The sequence below is a fragment of the Phyllobates terribilis genome, unplaced genomic scaffold, assembly GCF_046119375.1.
Source record: "Phyllobates terribilis strain yellow unplaced genomic scaffold, ASM4611937v1 Scaffold_5__5_contigs__length_657084704, whole genome shotgun sequence".
In the NCBI taxonomy this organism is placed as follows: Eukaryota; Metazoa; Chordata; class Amphibia; order Anura; family Dendrobatidae; genus Phyllobates; species Phyllobates terribilis.
In genome coordinates, this window is record NW_027362765.1 from 384048529 (window position 1) to 384064971 (window position 16443).

The 16443-nt window shown below is 47.0% G+C and overlaps 1 protein-coding gene across 1 annotated transcript in view; it reads right to left on the bottom strand.

Moving 5' to 3' along the window:
* LOC141271584 (C-type lectin domain family 2 member B-like) overlaps positions 1 to 16443 on the bottom strand; it is a 79774-nt gene that overhangs the window by 37232 nt on the left and 26099 nt on the right. The gene's annotated exons all lie outside the window — the stretch shown is intronic.

Below are 16443 nucleotides of genomic sequence, written 5' to 3' on the forward strand. Positions count from 1 at the left end.
GGTGGTGATATGGTGGTGGAGGATGAGGATGCGGAGAAAGAGGAGGACAAGAGCAATTAAACAAAATCAGGAAGCGTATACCCATGTCTGGGTGTGAAGACAGAGGTGCGTGGGAATAGAGTTAGACCTCCCCAAAAAAAAGACACTGTATTTGAGTTTATGTTACGCTGCTATCATTCGGTGGTGTTGATAAGTCTGGCCCAATCAAGCCATTGTTCATTTTTATAAGAGTCAGCATTTTCAGTTGACAGGCGAATGTGCCGATCGGTTATAATTCCACCGGCGACACTAAAATACCTCTCTGACAAAACGCTAGTGGCAGGGCAGGGCAGGACCTCCAAGGCGTAGAGAGCCAGTTCATGCCACGTGTCCAGCTTGGATACCCAATAATTATAAGGCACAGAGGAATCACGGAGGATGTTGGTACGGTCGGTAAGTTACTCCCTCACCATCTTCCAAAACTTTGCACTCCTTGTGAGAGTACCCCGTGCCTCAGGGCTTGTGCGATGGAAGGGACTAAGAAAACTGTCCCAGAACTTTGACAGTGTTCCCCTGCCTCTGCTGGATTGCATTTGTGGCTCTCGCCTGTACTCCTTGGTTATCCAACGAATTGTGACCTCTGCCGCCAGCTTTTCCGGATGGGAATTTTTTCACTAATTCCGCAACAAGGGCTTTCTCATACTGCCTCATTTTATTAGGCCTGTCCTTCAAAGGAATAAGAGACATAAAGCCAACCAGTAATGATCATCACTCAAAATTTGGACAACGCGAGGGTCATGGGAAAGGCAGCATAACATAAACTCAGCCATGTGTGCCAGACTGCAAATAGGCAAGACTTCCATGCCCTCACCAAGAGGACAACTGACCATGCTCTCCTCCACATCCTCCTCCTCTCTGTCCTCAGGCCATCCACGCTGAACAGAGAGTATGGCAGTTGTGCAGGTAGTACCGTCTATAGCGAAGGAAACTAGCTCCTGTTCTTCCTCCTCCTCCTCCTCTTCCTCATTGTCACCCAATCCACATTGGAATGAGATGAGGTTGGGCTGTGTGTATGGTTCCTTGCTCCATCTCAGCGTGCAATGCATCCTCTTCAATTGAGAGCAGAGAGAGTTTCAGAAGACAGAGTAGCGGGATGGTGACGTTAATTATGGCATCATCAACGCTCACCATCTTGGTGGAGTCCTCAAAGTTTTGGAGGATGGTACAGATGCCTGACATCCATGCCCACTCCTGAGGTTTTATGTGTGGAGTCTGACACGAATACCGACGGCCTTGTTGATGCAGGTAGTCAACAACTGCCCTCTTCTGCTCAAAAATCCACCCCAATATCTGCATTGTTGAGTTCCAAGGCGTGGGGACATCACACACCAGACGGTGAGCCGGAAGCTGCAAATGTTGCTGAAGCATGGCAAGAGCGGCGTAAGCTGTAGCTGACTTTCTAAAATGGGCACAAAGGCGGCGTACTTTGACATGCAGATCCGACAGATCAGGGTAGGTTTTGAGAAACCACTAGGCCAGGCATGGTACGTGTGTGAGCTCGCCTCGCCTCAGTGCCACCACCAGGTTCCGGCCATTGTCACACACGACCATGCCTGGCTATAGGTTCAGCTCAGCGGTGTCAGACACAGATCTGCCTGCTCTTTCAGAGCTGTCCACAACTCTTCAGTGTTGTCTGGTTTGTCAACTAAGCACACAGTGGGTCCGGAAAGTATTTAGACCCCTTTAAATTTTTCACTTTTTGTTTCATTGCAGCCATTTGGTAAATTCTAAAAAGCTCATTTTTTTTCTCATTAAAGAAACCCCTGCACACCCGCACCCGGGCAAATGCCGGGGCCCTGAGCAGGTGGGGGGGCCCACTCACCGTCGGGCACCCCGCCACACTATGGGATCCGTGAGCGGAGGAGAGCGGTGTCAGCTCCCTCCCCCCTGCTTGCTCAGGGCCCCGGCGCAATACTTACCTCTTTCCGTGCCTCCACAGCAGCTCCGGTCACTTCTGCGTCCTCTGACTGACGTTTCAGGTCAGAGAGCGCGGTGACGTCTGTACACCGCGCTCTCTCCTGAGCCGTCACAGCGCAGATCGGGAAGACGCTGGAGTCCGGAGCAGCGGCAGCAGGTGAGAAGTGAGGTGAGTATTTGATTTTTTTTTTTTTTTATTGTATGGAGGCATGGGGCATTATATGATGGGGGTGTGTGACATCCTGCATGGGGCATTATATGGGGGGTGAGGTGGGGGTGTGTGACATCCTGCATGGGGCGGTGACATCCTGCATGGGGCATTATAAGGGAGGGGGGTGTGTGACATCCTGTATGGGGCATTGTAAGGCGGGGGGGTGACTTCCTGCATGGGGCATTATAAGGGGGGGTGACATCCTACATGGGGCATTATACGGGGGGGGGGACAGCCTGCATGGACCGTTATATGGGGGCCAGTATTCTGCATGGAGTGTTATATGGGGGCCAGTATTCTGCATGGAGTGTTATATGGGGGGCCAGTATCCTTTATGGAGTGTTATATGGGGGGCCAGTATCCTTTATGGAGTGTTATATGGGGGGGCCAGTATTCTGTATGGAGCGAGTCGCCGGTTTCTGAGCTATTGTGGAATTTACAATAGATATCGCTCATGTAATGTAAGAAGTGAAATCTTTGGCACTGTATTATATCTATATTTCTCTGCCATATCCGTGCATCACGAATCGTGGTATGTGTTAAAGGGGCCCACTGAGATTCTTTCGCCCAGGGCCCACAAAAACCTGGAGCCGGCCCTGCTCTGCACCCCATCTTGACTGAAAAAAACAGAAATGTAGAAATTTTTGCAAATTTATTGTAAAAGTAAAACTGAAATATCACAAGGTCTTAAGTATTCAGACACTCATAATTAAGTCACATGCTGTCCATTTCCTTGTGATCCTCCTTGAGATGGTTCTACGCCTTCATTGGAGTCCAGCTATGTTTAATTGAACTGATAGGACTTGATTTGGAAAGGCACACACCTGTCTATATAAGACCTCACAGCTCACAGTGCATGTCAGACCAAATGAGAATCATGACCTCAAAGGAACTGCCCAAGAAGCACATAGACAGAATTGTGGCAAGGCACAGATCTGATCAAGGTTACAAAAGAATTTCTGCATTACTCAAGAAGAACCCCAAGATCACTGTCGCTGAGCTCCAGAGATGCAGTAGGGAGATGGGAGAAAGTTTCACACAGTCAACTATCACTGCAGCCCTCCACCAGTCGGGCCTTTATGGCAGAGTGGCCCGACAGAAGCCTCTCCTCAGTGCAAGACATATAAAAGCCCGCATAAAGTTTGCTCAAAACACATGAAGGACTCTCAGACTATGAGAAAGATCCTAGTTACTTACCGGTAACGGGATTTTACAGAGTGCATGACAGCACCACCTGAGAGAGGGTATCCGCCCACCAAGGACAGGAACCTACTGAATAAAAAGGCGGTACCTCTCTTCCGCATCAGTTTTGTTTCAGAGCATGAGAGGGCCTCCGAAAAATAGGTTAACACATAACTGCCACCTAACATTTGTAAGAAAACACCCTAAAAAGTGCACACCAAAGTGATAAAGGGGAGGGAATTAATAGGGTGCTGTCATAGGCTCTGTAAAATCCCGTTACCGGTAAGTAACTAGGATCTTTTCCCCTTCTCCCATGACAGCACCACCTGAGAGATTTATAGAGATCAGACAACAGAGGGAGGGATCACCGCTTGGAACACCTTCCTTCCAAAGGATAGATCAGTAGAAGAGGAAAGGTCAAGCCGGTAATGCTTGTAAAAGGTAGCGGGGGATGTCCAAGTTGCCGCCTTACATATGATGTCGATGGGCACATCCACCTTCTCAGCCCAGGAAGCAGCTACGGCCCTGGTGGAGTGGGCCTTCAGGTTTTCTGGAACTGGCAGATTGCTAGAAGAGTATGCTAAGCAAATGGTATTCCTGACCCACCTAGCTATGGTCCCCCTTGTAACCTTAAGCCCTTTCCTAGGCCCCTGAAAGGAGATGAATAAGGCGTCACTTTTCCTCCAGGCCTTCGTTACCTCCAAATACTGGACCAATACCCTCTTAACATCTAAGGTGTGAAGTTTATGTTCTTCAGAATCTCTAGCGTTAGGATAGAAGGAAGGGAGAGTGATTACCTGCGTCCTATGGAATTTGGAGGCTACCGTCGGAAGATAGGCCGGATCTAGTCTTAAGACTACTCTATCCGCACACACCTGCGTGAACGGATGGTTAACTGACAGTGCGTGTAAATCACTAATTCTACGAGCCGATGTTAGAGCTACCAGTATGGCTGTTTTCAAAGTTAGGATTTTTTCCGAGACTTTATCCAAGGGCTCAAAGGGAGGTTTGGTTAGTGCTTCTAGAACCAACTCAAGGTTCCAAGGAGTCATCCTTGGAGTAGGAATAGGTCTGGATCTACCACAAGCTCTAATGAATCTGGTGATACACCTATTCGCCGCCAAGTCGTAATTATACAGTGCCCCCAGAGCTGATACTTGTACCTTAAGGGTACTGGTGGCTAATCCCATGCTCAACCCCTTCTGGAGGAATTCCAATATGGCCCCAACAGGAACCCTCCCTTTGGCAGACTGGCCCGAGGTAGACAGAAATTTAGCCCGGGTTCTACCATAGATCCTAGTCGTCACCGGCTTTCTGCTCGCCAGTAGAGTGGTAACTAGACCTGGAGAGAACCCCTCCTGCATTAGTAGTGACCTTTCAAAATCCAGGCCGTCAAATGCAAGCCCGATCTTTGGGGATGGAAGACTGGGCCCTGCCTGAGGAGATCTGGGGTGTCCGGAAGAACCCATGGATCCACTTGGGACATTCTCTTCATCCAAGTGAACCATGGTCTCTTGGGCCAGAACGGGGCGATCAATATAACCCTCGCCTGTTCTTCTCGTATCTTTCTTAGGATGGAAGGGATCAGCATTAGATGGGGAAAGGCATAGGCCAGGGTAAAATCCCAAGGAATCTGCAGTGCGTCTACCGCGAACGGTCTCTTTTTTGGATTCAGGGAGCAAAAGACCTTGGTCTTCCGATTATGCCTGTTTGCAAACAGATCTATCTGAGGTTGTCCCCATCGGCCAAAAATCTGCTGAAATACTGCTGGATTCAACTCCCATTCTCCCTGTTTCAAGGTATGACGACTTAGGAAATCGGCTTTTATGTTCTCTTCCCCTTTTATATGCAGTGCCGAGAGCGTGAACAGATGACTCTCGGCAAAATGAAAGATCTGATCCGCTACCAACATCAGAGGAAGAGATCTGGTACCCCCCTGATGATTGATGAAGGCGACTGTCGTTCGGTTGTCCGACATTATCCGGATGTGGTGACCCTGGAAAAAGGAACAGAACTTTACTAATGCATTTCTGGCTGCCCACAGCTCCCTCGTGTTGGAGGAGAGACCTGTCTCGCTGTCCGACCAGAGGACTTGTACTGAATGACCTCTTAGGTGAGCACCCCAGCCTTCTGAGCTTGCGTCTGTCGTAATTGTATCCGACACTTGGGAGGACCAAGGAATCCCCAAAGATAGATTTACCAGAGTTCTTCAGCATTCCAGTGAGCTGATTACTGTATCTGGAAGGGATATCCTTCCACTCAGGCAACCTCTGAGCTGCCTGTCTGCTGTCAGGATCTCCTGCTGAAGACATCTTGAATGGAACTGGGCCCACTGAACCGCTGGCATACAAGATGTCATTGTACCTAATAGAGACATTGCACTCCTCAAGGTCATGGTTGGATTGCTGATAACTCGTGATATTAGGGACCTGATCTTCAGTTTCTTGTCCTCTGGCAGAAGACAGGTTTGATTTTCTGAGTTCAAAATGAGACCCAGGAAAGATTGAATCTTCCTTGGTTCCAGTCTTGATTTCTCTAAATTTAGCATCCAACCCAGGCTCCTTAGACTGGCCATGACTTCCTCCAGTGCCAGTGCGCAGAGTTGTCTTGATCTGCCCACCACTAAGAAATCGTCCAGATAAGGGATGACCAGGATATCCTTTTCCCTTAAATGCACTGTGATCTCCAGGATAATTTTTGTGAAAACCCTTGGAGCCATGGAGATGTCAAAGAGAAGAGCTGCAAACTGAAAATGCCTTATGTGCTTGCCGAACCGTACAGCTACCCTCAGAAACTGTTGGTGTGCTGCAAAGATTGGGACGTGGTAATAAGCGTCCTTCAGATCAAGGATGCACATATAACAGTCCGGAAACAACATCCTTATGGCCGACTTTATGGATTCCATCTTGAATGGCCTGTAGATCAAATGGTCGTTCAGCTTCCTTAAGTTGGCAATGGTTCTGAAGGAGCAATCCGGCTTTTTTATTAGGAAGAGTTGAATAAAACCCCTTCCCTGCTCAGGTATAGGTGTTTCTACTAGAACCCCCTTCATAACTAGAGAGAGAACTTCCTTCTGCAGGGCTATCTGCTCCGTTAGGCCTCTGGGGGCTGAAATTCTGACGGTGTTCCTGGGCATGTTCTTGAACTCCAACTTTAGACCCCTCCTGCTTATCCCTAAAATCCAAGTACTGGACGAAATTTTTTCCCAGGCGGGTAGGAAGTGGGACAACCTTCCTCCCACCTGGGGAGGACTGTCACTTAGGGGCTTTCTTATTCTCGGAGGATGGACCCCTGAACATGAAGCCTCTGTTATAAGGCTTCCTGTCTCTGCAGTTACCTTGGTCTCTGGGAGCTTTGCTGCGACTATATTTCCTCTTCCGAAAGGAGTTTTTAAATCGGGGGAATAGACACAGTGGGAAACCCATGTTTCTTATCTGCGGCCTTATCCAGAATATCATCTAGGCCCTTGCCGAAAAGAAAGTCCCCTTCACAAGGGATTGAGCACAGCTTAGACTTCGACTGCACATCCCCTGGCCAGCTCTTGAGCCATAATGCCCTACGGGCTGCATTAGCGAGATTTGCAGACCTGGCAGCCAGCCTAACTGAATCTGCCGATGCATCTCCCAGGAATGCAGCCGCCCCCTGCACAAGAGGAAGGTCCGATAGAATTTTCTCCCTCGAGACATTCCCCTTAATCTGGTCTTCCAACTGTTGAAGCCAGATGATCATAGACCTGGCGGTGCAAGTGGCTGCCACTGCCGGTTTAAGAGCCCCTGCTGACGACTCCCAGGCCTGTTTAAGAAAAGACTCCGCCTTTTTATCAAGGGGGTCTTTTAAGGTCCCCAAATCCTCAAAGGGCAGTGTAGATTTTTTTGAGGACTTTGCGATGGCCACATCAATCTTAGGGGTTTACATCCTCTTCTTCAAAAGGGTATCTCCGCTTAGATGAGGAAGGCAGCTGGCCCTTCCTTTCTGTTTTTTTCCATTCTCTATCTATAACAGCTTTGATTCTTTCATTAACCGGGAAACTGCGTCTCCTCTTCTGGTCCAAGCCCCCGAACATGACATCCTGAACTGTTCTGAGGGTCTTGGTATCAGTAATACCCATAGTCACTCTAATGGCCCTAACCAGTCTCTCAGTATTATCCACCGAAAAACAAGGTCTACCCCCACCATCATCATCCGAAGACTCCGATGACGATGATGAGGAGAGATCAGAGGGGATTTCTCTTGTAAAACGGGAGTCCACTGATTCCTCTGAGTCCGAGGAAACCTGTTTCTGCTTCCTTTTTTTACGCGAGGTTAAACCTTTTAAGGAATCCCTGACCTCTGTTTGGATCAAATTCCTTAACTCCATAGAAAAACTGGGGGACTCCTCTGCTATGGTCTCTGGATACACTCCAAGCACAGTTTTTTAGAGTAGGAGGTGGGAAGGCTAATTTTACACACTGCACACGCCTTGTTCCTATTCTTGGAACTGCACTTTTTTGGTTCCTAACAACCAGAAAGAATTGAACGGAGAGAAAGAGAGAGAAAAACAGAGAAGCGCATATTATTTAAGGTGAACTTTCACGAAGATCACTCACCACACTGCTGTTCAGACTAGGGTACCGGAGGCGGTGGTTGCCGTTCACACGAAGGCTCCCCTCTGGCGGAGGTGGATGGATGAGGTTTCTTCTGACCGGTTCTGCCGACACTCGTACGACTCCCACTGCTGTGGCTTTGATGATGGGAAGACTCTCGACGTTCCGGTTGCTTGAACTGTCTACGCTGCCTTGGCGGCTGTGGCTGGTGCTGTTCCTCCTATGGCGGTGACAGCTGCTGCCCCGGTGACTGCGGCTCCTCACTCATTGTGATGGGAATGCAGACACTGCGATTCTGACAGCTTCCCATCCTTATAAGCATAAGGACTCCACCTCCTTCGGCTCCTCCCCTTCCGGCAGTGTGCTCTTTCTTCTCTCCCTTTTTTTTTTCTTTTTTGAATTACTAGGCCAGCTAGCGCGCTACACCGCAGGCTTTACCTCCCCTGCGCAGCCCAGCGGCACCCGGCGCGCTTGCAGCGGGGATGACCGGCATCGTAACCCGCGCATGCTTTGACCCGGCTTCCGGCGCGCTCCGTAATAGGGCGCGTCACAACCCCGCGCATGCGCAGCCTGGACTTACGGCGCGCTACGTCATAGGGTGCGACGCGACCCCCACGTGCACTGACCCGGAAGACCTGCCGACCGGCGCGCTCAGTCACGTTCACCATGTGAGCGCAGACCCGGCCGCAGGACCCGGCGCACGTGGAGAGGACCCAGGAAGGCAGCCCCCCCCGCCCGCAGACCCGGGCAGCAGCCAGATGGGGCTGAGAACAGAGGGCCATCTGCTGCTTCTTCACGGCCTCCAGGCCGCACCGATCCCGGGATCCACGGTCCAGACCCCATGACCAGGTATGCGAAGTACCACCTAGCAAGGCTCCCATCAAGGACAAGAACCAAAAACTGATGCGGAAGAGAGGAACCGCCTTTTTATTCAGTAGGTTCCTGTCCTTGGTGGGCGGATACCCTCTCTCAGGTGGTGCTGTCATGGGAGAAGGGGAAAATAAGATTCTCTGGTCTGATGAGTCAAAGACAGAACTTTCTGGTGATAATTCTAAGCGGTATGTGTGTAGAAAACCAGGCACTACTCATCACCTGCCCAATACAAGTTATTTTTTAGCTGCAGAGACAGGACGACTGGTTGCAATTGAAGGAAACATGAATGCGGCCAAGTACAGAGATATCCTGGATGAAAACCTCTTCCAAAGTGCTCTGGACCTCAGACTTGGCCGAAGGTTCACCTTCCAACAAGACAATGACGCTAAGCACACAGCTAAAATAACAAAGGGGTGGCTTCAGAACAACTCTGTGACCATTCTTGACTGGCCCAGCCAATTGAGCATCTCTGGAGAGACCTGAAAATGGCTGTCCACTAAAGTTCACCATCCAACCTGATGGAACTGGAGAGGATCTGCATGGAAGAATGGCAGAGGATTCCCAAATCCAGGTGCGAAAAACTTGTTGCATCATTCCCAAGACAACTCATGGCTGTACTAGCTCAAACGGGTGCTTCTACTCAATACTGAGCAAAGGGTCTGAATACTTATGACCATGTGATATTTCAGTTTTTCTTTTTTAATACATTTTCAAAAATTTCTACATTTCTGTTTTCTTCAGCCAAGATGGGGTGCAGAGCGTATTTTAAAGAGAAAAAAATGAACTTTTCAGAATTTACCAAATGGCTGCAATGAAACAAAGAGTGAAAAATGTAAAGGGGTCTGAATACTTTCTGTACCCACTGTATTAGCTTCAGCACAGCCTGTTGCCACTTGGCCGAGGCAGTTCTTCCTGCTTGCGACTGATGTGCTCATACTGTTCTTCACTGTCCCTCATGCTCTCCATACTGTTCTTCACCCCCCTCATGTTCTCCTGCACTGATGTCGGCAGCGTGATGAGGGCTCCTCATCGCGCTGCCGTGACGTCAGGAGTGTGCACATGCCACCGCACGCCAGGTGAAGGAGCTGATTGGAGCTCCACTGACCCCGGAAGTGCCGTCACGTGGGAGGATCATTTGCAACCCGCCGAAATCAAATGTTTCCAAACATTTCAATCATATTTACTCAGTTGATCTTACCCATTTTTCTTTTTGTGCCCTTGAAAGGGTTAACAGATCCACTCGAGGAGGAGACTATAGGAGAGCACTGTCGAACAGGGAGACGTATTGAATCCTTATGCTCAATACTTCTCACCACATGGGTTTAACCCCTTAATCCCCGAGGGTGGTTTGCACGTTAATGACCAGGCCAATTTTTACAATTCTGACCACTGTCATTTTATGAGGTAATTACTCTGGAACACTTCAACGGATCCCCTGATTCTGAGAATGTTTTTTTGTGACATGATTGTGGTAAAATTTCTTCGATATCACTTGCATTTATTTGTGAAAAAAACGGAAATTTGGCGAAAATTTTGAAAATTTTGGAATTTTTAAACTTTGAATTTTTATGCCATTAAATCAGAGAGATATGTCACACAAAATAGTTAATAAATAACATTTCCCACATGTCTACTTTACAACAGCACAATTTTGGAACCAAAATTTTTTTTTGTTAGGGAGTTATAAGGGTTAAAATTTGACCAGTGATTTCTCATTTTTCCAACAAAATTTACAAAACCATTTTTTTAGGGACCACATCACATTTGAAGTCACTTTGAGAGGTCTTTATGACAGAAAATACCCAAAAGTGACACTATTCTAAAAACTGCACCCCTCAAGGTGCTCAAAACCACATTCAAGAACTTTATTAACCCTTCAGGTGCTTCACAGGAATTTTTGGAATGTGGAAGAAAAAAATGAACATTTAACTTTTTTCACAAAAATGTTACTTTAGACCCAATTTTTTTTATTTTTACAGGGGTAACAAGAAAAAATGGACCCCAAAATTTGTTGTGCAATTTCCCCTGGGCACACAGATACCCCATATGTGGGGAAAAAACACTGTTTGGGCGCACGGCAGGGCTCGGAAGGGAAGGAGCGCCATTTGACTTTGATTGTAAAATTTGCTTGAATAATTAGCGGACGCCATGTTGCGTTTCGAGAGCCCCTGATGTGGCTAAACATTGGAGATCCCCCACAAGTGACCCCATTTTGGAAACTAGAACCCCCAAGGCACCTATCTAGATGCATAGTGAGCACTTGGAACCCCCAGGTGCTTCACAAATTGATTCGAAAAATGAAAAAGTGTTTTTTTTTTTTCACTTTTTCATTTTTACGAATCAATTTGTGAAGCACCTGGGGGTTCCAAGTGCTCACTATGCATCTAGATAGGTGCATTGGGGGTCTAGTTTCCAAAATGGGGTCACTTGTGGGGGAGCACCAATGTTTGGGCACACAGGGACTCTCCAAATGCAACATGGTGTCCGCTAACAAATTGAACGGCTCAAATTGTTAGTGGACACCATGTTGCGTTTGGAGAGCCCCTGTGTGCCCAAACATTGGAGCTTCCCCACAAGTGACCCCATTTTGGAAACTAGACCCCCCAAGGCACCTATCTAGATGCATAGTGAGCACTTGGAACCCCCAGGTGCTTCACAAATTGATTCGAAAAATGAAAAAGTGTTGTTTTTTTTTTCACTTTTTCATTTTTACGAATCAATTTGTGAAGCACCTGGGGGTTCCAAGTGCTCACTATGCATCTAGATAGGTGCCTTGAGGGGTCTAGTTTCCAAAATGGGGTCACTTGTGGGGGAGCTCCAATGTATAGGCACGCAGGGGCTCTCCAAACGCAGCATGGAGTCCGCTAACAATTTGAGCCGATTTTCCATTCAATTTGTTAGCGGACACCATGTCGCGTTTGGAGAGCCCCTGATGTGCCTAAACAGTGGAGCTCCCCCACAAGTGACCTCATTTTGGAAACTATACCCCTCAAGGATTTTATCAAGGTGTATAGTGAACATTTTGAACCCAGAGGTACGACACAGAATTTGATAACATTAGGTCATCATATTGAATAAGTTGTCATTAGTCTTGAGCGCAAGTGCTCGCTACTTGAGTTTGCATCGGGTACTCAGGTATGCACCATGTACTGCGTGTGCTCGAGTGACATGCTCGAGTCCCTGCCCCGCATGTTTCACGGTTATTAGACACCCCAAAAAAAACATGCGGGGATCGCTCGTGCATGGCAGTCAATCCCCGCAAAGTTTTTTGGCCGCGAAGCATATGGGGCGGAGACTCGAGCATGTCACTCAAATACCCACGATACTCAATGCATACCAGAGCACCGGATGCAAACTCAAGTAGCAAGCACTTGCGCTCAACACTAGTCGCCATATCGTCATCTTTTTTTCTTACTTTTGAAAAAAATCCCAACCCCATCACAACCCTAACCCCAACCCTAACCCCAAACCCAGCCCTAACCCTAGCCCTAACCCTAGCCCAACCGTAACCCGAGAGTTTATTTTTTACGCCGTTCCTCGTGCGGTATAAGTGATTAGACGACTTTATTCTTTGTGTCGGTGAGATTCCAGTGATACCAGAATCATATGGTTTTTATGACTGACAGCTGTCACACACTAAAAGACGCATTTTTTGTAATATCTAGTTTTTGCATCACAAATTTTGAGAGCTATAATTTTTCCAGATTTTGGCAGACAGTCATGTGACGGCTCGTTTTGTGCGGGATGAGTTGACGTTGTTATTGGTGCCATTTTCAGGCACGTGACATTTTTTGATCGCTTTCTATTCCGATTTTTGGGAGGTAGAATAAACAAAAACCAACAATTCAGGAATTGGTTTTTTTTTTTTTTTTTTATTCTCTTCTGCGTGTGGTAAAATTGATAAGGCAGCTTTATTCTTCGGGTCAGTACATTTACAGCGGTACCACATTTATATCGTTTTTCTATGTTTTGCACTTTTACATAATAAAAGCTATTTTACAGAAAAAAATATTTTTTAGCATAGCTTTATTCTGAGAGCTATAACTTTTTTATTTTTCAACTGATGGAGCTATATGGCGGCTTGTTTTTTGCGGGATGAGATGACTTTTTCAGCGGTACCATTTTTATTTAGATTCGTCTTTTTGATCACGTGTTATTCCATTTTTTGTTTGGCGGTATGATGATAAAGCATTGTTTTTTGCTTCGTTTTTTTTTTTTTTTTTTTTACCGTGTTCACTGAAGTGGTTAACTAGTGGGACAGTTTTATAGGTCAGGTTGTTCCGGACGCGGCGATACCTAATATGTGTAGTTTTATTGTTTTTTTTTATAATAATATTTATTGATGGGTACATTATATTTTTATTTTTGGTGGATTATTTTTTTTATTTATTTTTTGGTGTTTTTACATTTTTTTACTCTGTCCCACTCTGGGACTTTCACTTTTTTTATTCTGATCGCCTGCATGGCACAGGAATGCAGCACCATCCCTGTGCCATGCAGGCTGTCAGCGCTGGACAGGGAGAACATAGTTTGGAGATGCACTGTGCATGTCCAAACAATCTTCCTGTTGTCTGGTGACCCGGATGTTGTCATGACGACATCGGGTCATCATGGCAACATCCTGGAAGCCACGGCAGACAGCGCTGGAGGCCGGAAGAGGAGGTGAGTATCTGCGATCACCTCCCCTTGCCACCGCAATGCTGTGATCGACTTCGATCGCAGCATTACGGGGGTTAATGTGCTGGGAGCGGTGCAGGACCGCTCCCTGCACATAGTACCGGGTGTCAGCTGTGACAATCAGCTGACACCCAGCGGCGATCGCGCCCGTACAGCCTGTGTGCGCGCGCAATCGCGGTGACGTACTAATACGGGTCTGGCTCTTAAGTCCCAGGGCACAGACGCGTATTAGTACGTCTAATGTTGTTAAGGGGTTAAAAGGAGTTGTCCACTACTTTTTACGATTCCCCCAATGTATTAACTCTGTGATTATAAGACTTTTTTGTCATTACCTTTGGTAGTCTTTAATGCCTATGAGTGGCGATATCCTTGGCCGCTCACAGTGACGGGTAACCCGGCCCACAACCCAGCAGCCACCATGGGGACCGCCGTCACTGATGTCACGTCAAGTGAGGCGTGACATCAGAGGACGCTGCAGCTGGGGGTCACGTGATGCCTGGGAACGGCCAAGGATAGCCCCGCTCACAGGAAATAAAGACTACCAAAGATAATTATAAAACGCCTTATAATCACAGAGTTAATACATTGGGGCAATTGTAAAACGGAGTGGACAACTTCTTTAAATAAAAGATCAGATTTGATTCTTCACTATTAACCAATATGTTATCTACATTTTTTGGTGTCTAATGATATACAGTACAGACCAAAAGTTTGGACACACCTTCTCATTTAAAGATTTTTCTGTATTTTCATGACTATGAAAATTGTACATTCGCACTGAAGGCATCAAAACTATGAATTACCACATGTGGAATTATATACTTAACAAAAAAGTGTGAAACAACTGAAAATATGTCTTATATTCTAGGTTCTTCAAAGTAGCCACCTTTTGCTTTGATGACTGATTTGCACACTCTTGAAGCTCATCAAGAGAATGCAAAACTTTTGGTCTGTACTGTATGTATGTTTTTTTTATTTATGAATATTCAACACATTTTTTTCTGTATCAGTATTTACTTAGTTTCATGCTATTCTTGAATTCACCTGAACATGGTTTTAATTAAGTCAGCGGTGCATATCCTCTGTTGCTGTTCTGTGTTTAGTCAGGCTTGACAAAGGACCAAGTAGATCTGAAAAATATTGCCTGGGAGCGCAGCGGATATTTCTTTTCTGTCTTTTTACATTTTTTTGCTGTTATGTTCAACTTTTTTTTTGTGTATTTTATAAATAAAGCAATTCTTTTAAGAAGATGTGATTGCTGGCTATGGTTTGGACTGTTGCAATTACTGGAGTATTTTGCAGTGCTCCTGGACCGGTGAGCTGATTGCTCCTTTTTCACAGTCCCTGGTTATTGTGCAGCATGTAATTCTATCTCTGGGGATAAGTGCGCACAACAAATTTATCTAATAATATTCTTCTAACACAGATGACGGCAGATTTGTGTCAGAAATTTCTACAACTGAAAAATCATCTCAATTATTTACAGCACATGATTTCACTGCAGACAAGGAGGGAATGTAGCAACAAGTCTTATAGGAAAATCCATGACCAGTTCCTGTATCACGACATCATCGCAGCGGAGGATGATTCCTATGACATGGGAGATTACTACACTGGGAGTTATGAAGGGAATTAATACTTCTTTGTTGCTGAAATTTCTGAGGTATCGGATACTGAATTATTAGATGATGTATCTGTTCTCACTAGCAGTTAGCCACTTCCTGACATTAATCTCTTATTAGTATTTTGCGCTCCGCTTTGTTTCTTTTGGTTTTGTTTTTAACTTAAAAATATAACTAATTTGGAGTACTTGTAAATGACTGTTTACCTTTTGTAATATTTTATGTCATTCACTGTGATCTAAATAGCTAACATATAAATGTCAGTATACGAGTAGTTACTACAGGTGATACTGTGACGCCCTGCGGCTACACGCTGTCACAGAACTCCTGGGTGTTGCACAGACGGATTCTCCCCAGTGGCCTCAATACATGCAGACACCTCCACCCAAGTCCACTAGATGGAGCCCTGTCAGGTATATATATATACTGGGGGGTGGAGTTCAGGAAGTCAGTCAGTGGGAAGCAGTGAGTCTGACAAGATGCTGCAGCACCAGACAAGCTGAAGTCTTTGTGGCTGAAACCCAGGCTGGGCCCAAGCTGCGGGCTAGTCTGGCCAGTGAGAGCCTAGAGTGGGCCAGAAGACAAAGAGCGGAGAAGAGCCATCAGGGACAGAGGAACCACAGAGGGTTCGTCCCCTGATGCAAGCCGGGCACCGGGCCCGAGCCTATTGGGACCTCCATACCCAGTAGGGAATCCGGCATACTGAGGAGGATTTCATATCCCTCAGTCCACCTGTGAATACCGCATATTCAGAGGACTAGGTACCACGAAGGCCCCAGCGTCCAGGGAGAGTGGTAACCAGAGGAAAGCCCTCGCCGCCAAGCATACGGGTGAGAGAAACATCAAGGATGCTAGACCCTGTTCCAGGCAGGTCAGAAGCTCCAGGGAGAGAGACAGGAAGATACAGAAAGGAGGCCTTACACCCGCTCACTGGGGAGCAAGACCAGAAGTGCACACCACCTACAAGTGCCCCGGACCACACCTGCCTACCATCTGCAGTAAAGGTACTGAAACTAGCCCCGGTGTGTGTGTCTGTTCTTCCTCTAACCCGGCTGGGTCCCCTCTCTCCTGCATCCCTTCACACCATCCCTGCCTCGGGGGCCCGCTCCACCTGTGGGGAGCAGAAACACCTCAGCTGCCATCCCATCACCCCCCGGAGGTCTTCAGCAGCGCTGGTAATCATTACCAGGTACCACAGGTGGCGTCACGAACTATTTACTTTATTTTTATTTTCTATCCAAGTTCCAATCCCCTTTTTTAAGAGTGACCCCAGGGTACGGGCCCGGGAGCCGACCACCGCGACACCCCCAAAACCAGGTAAAGACCCGGGTACCGAGTC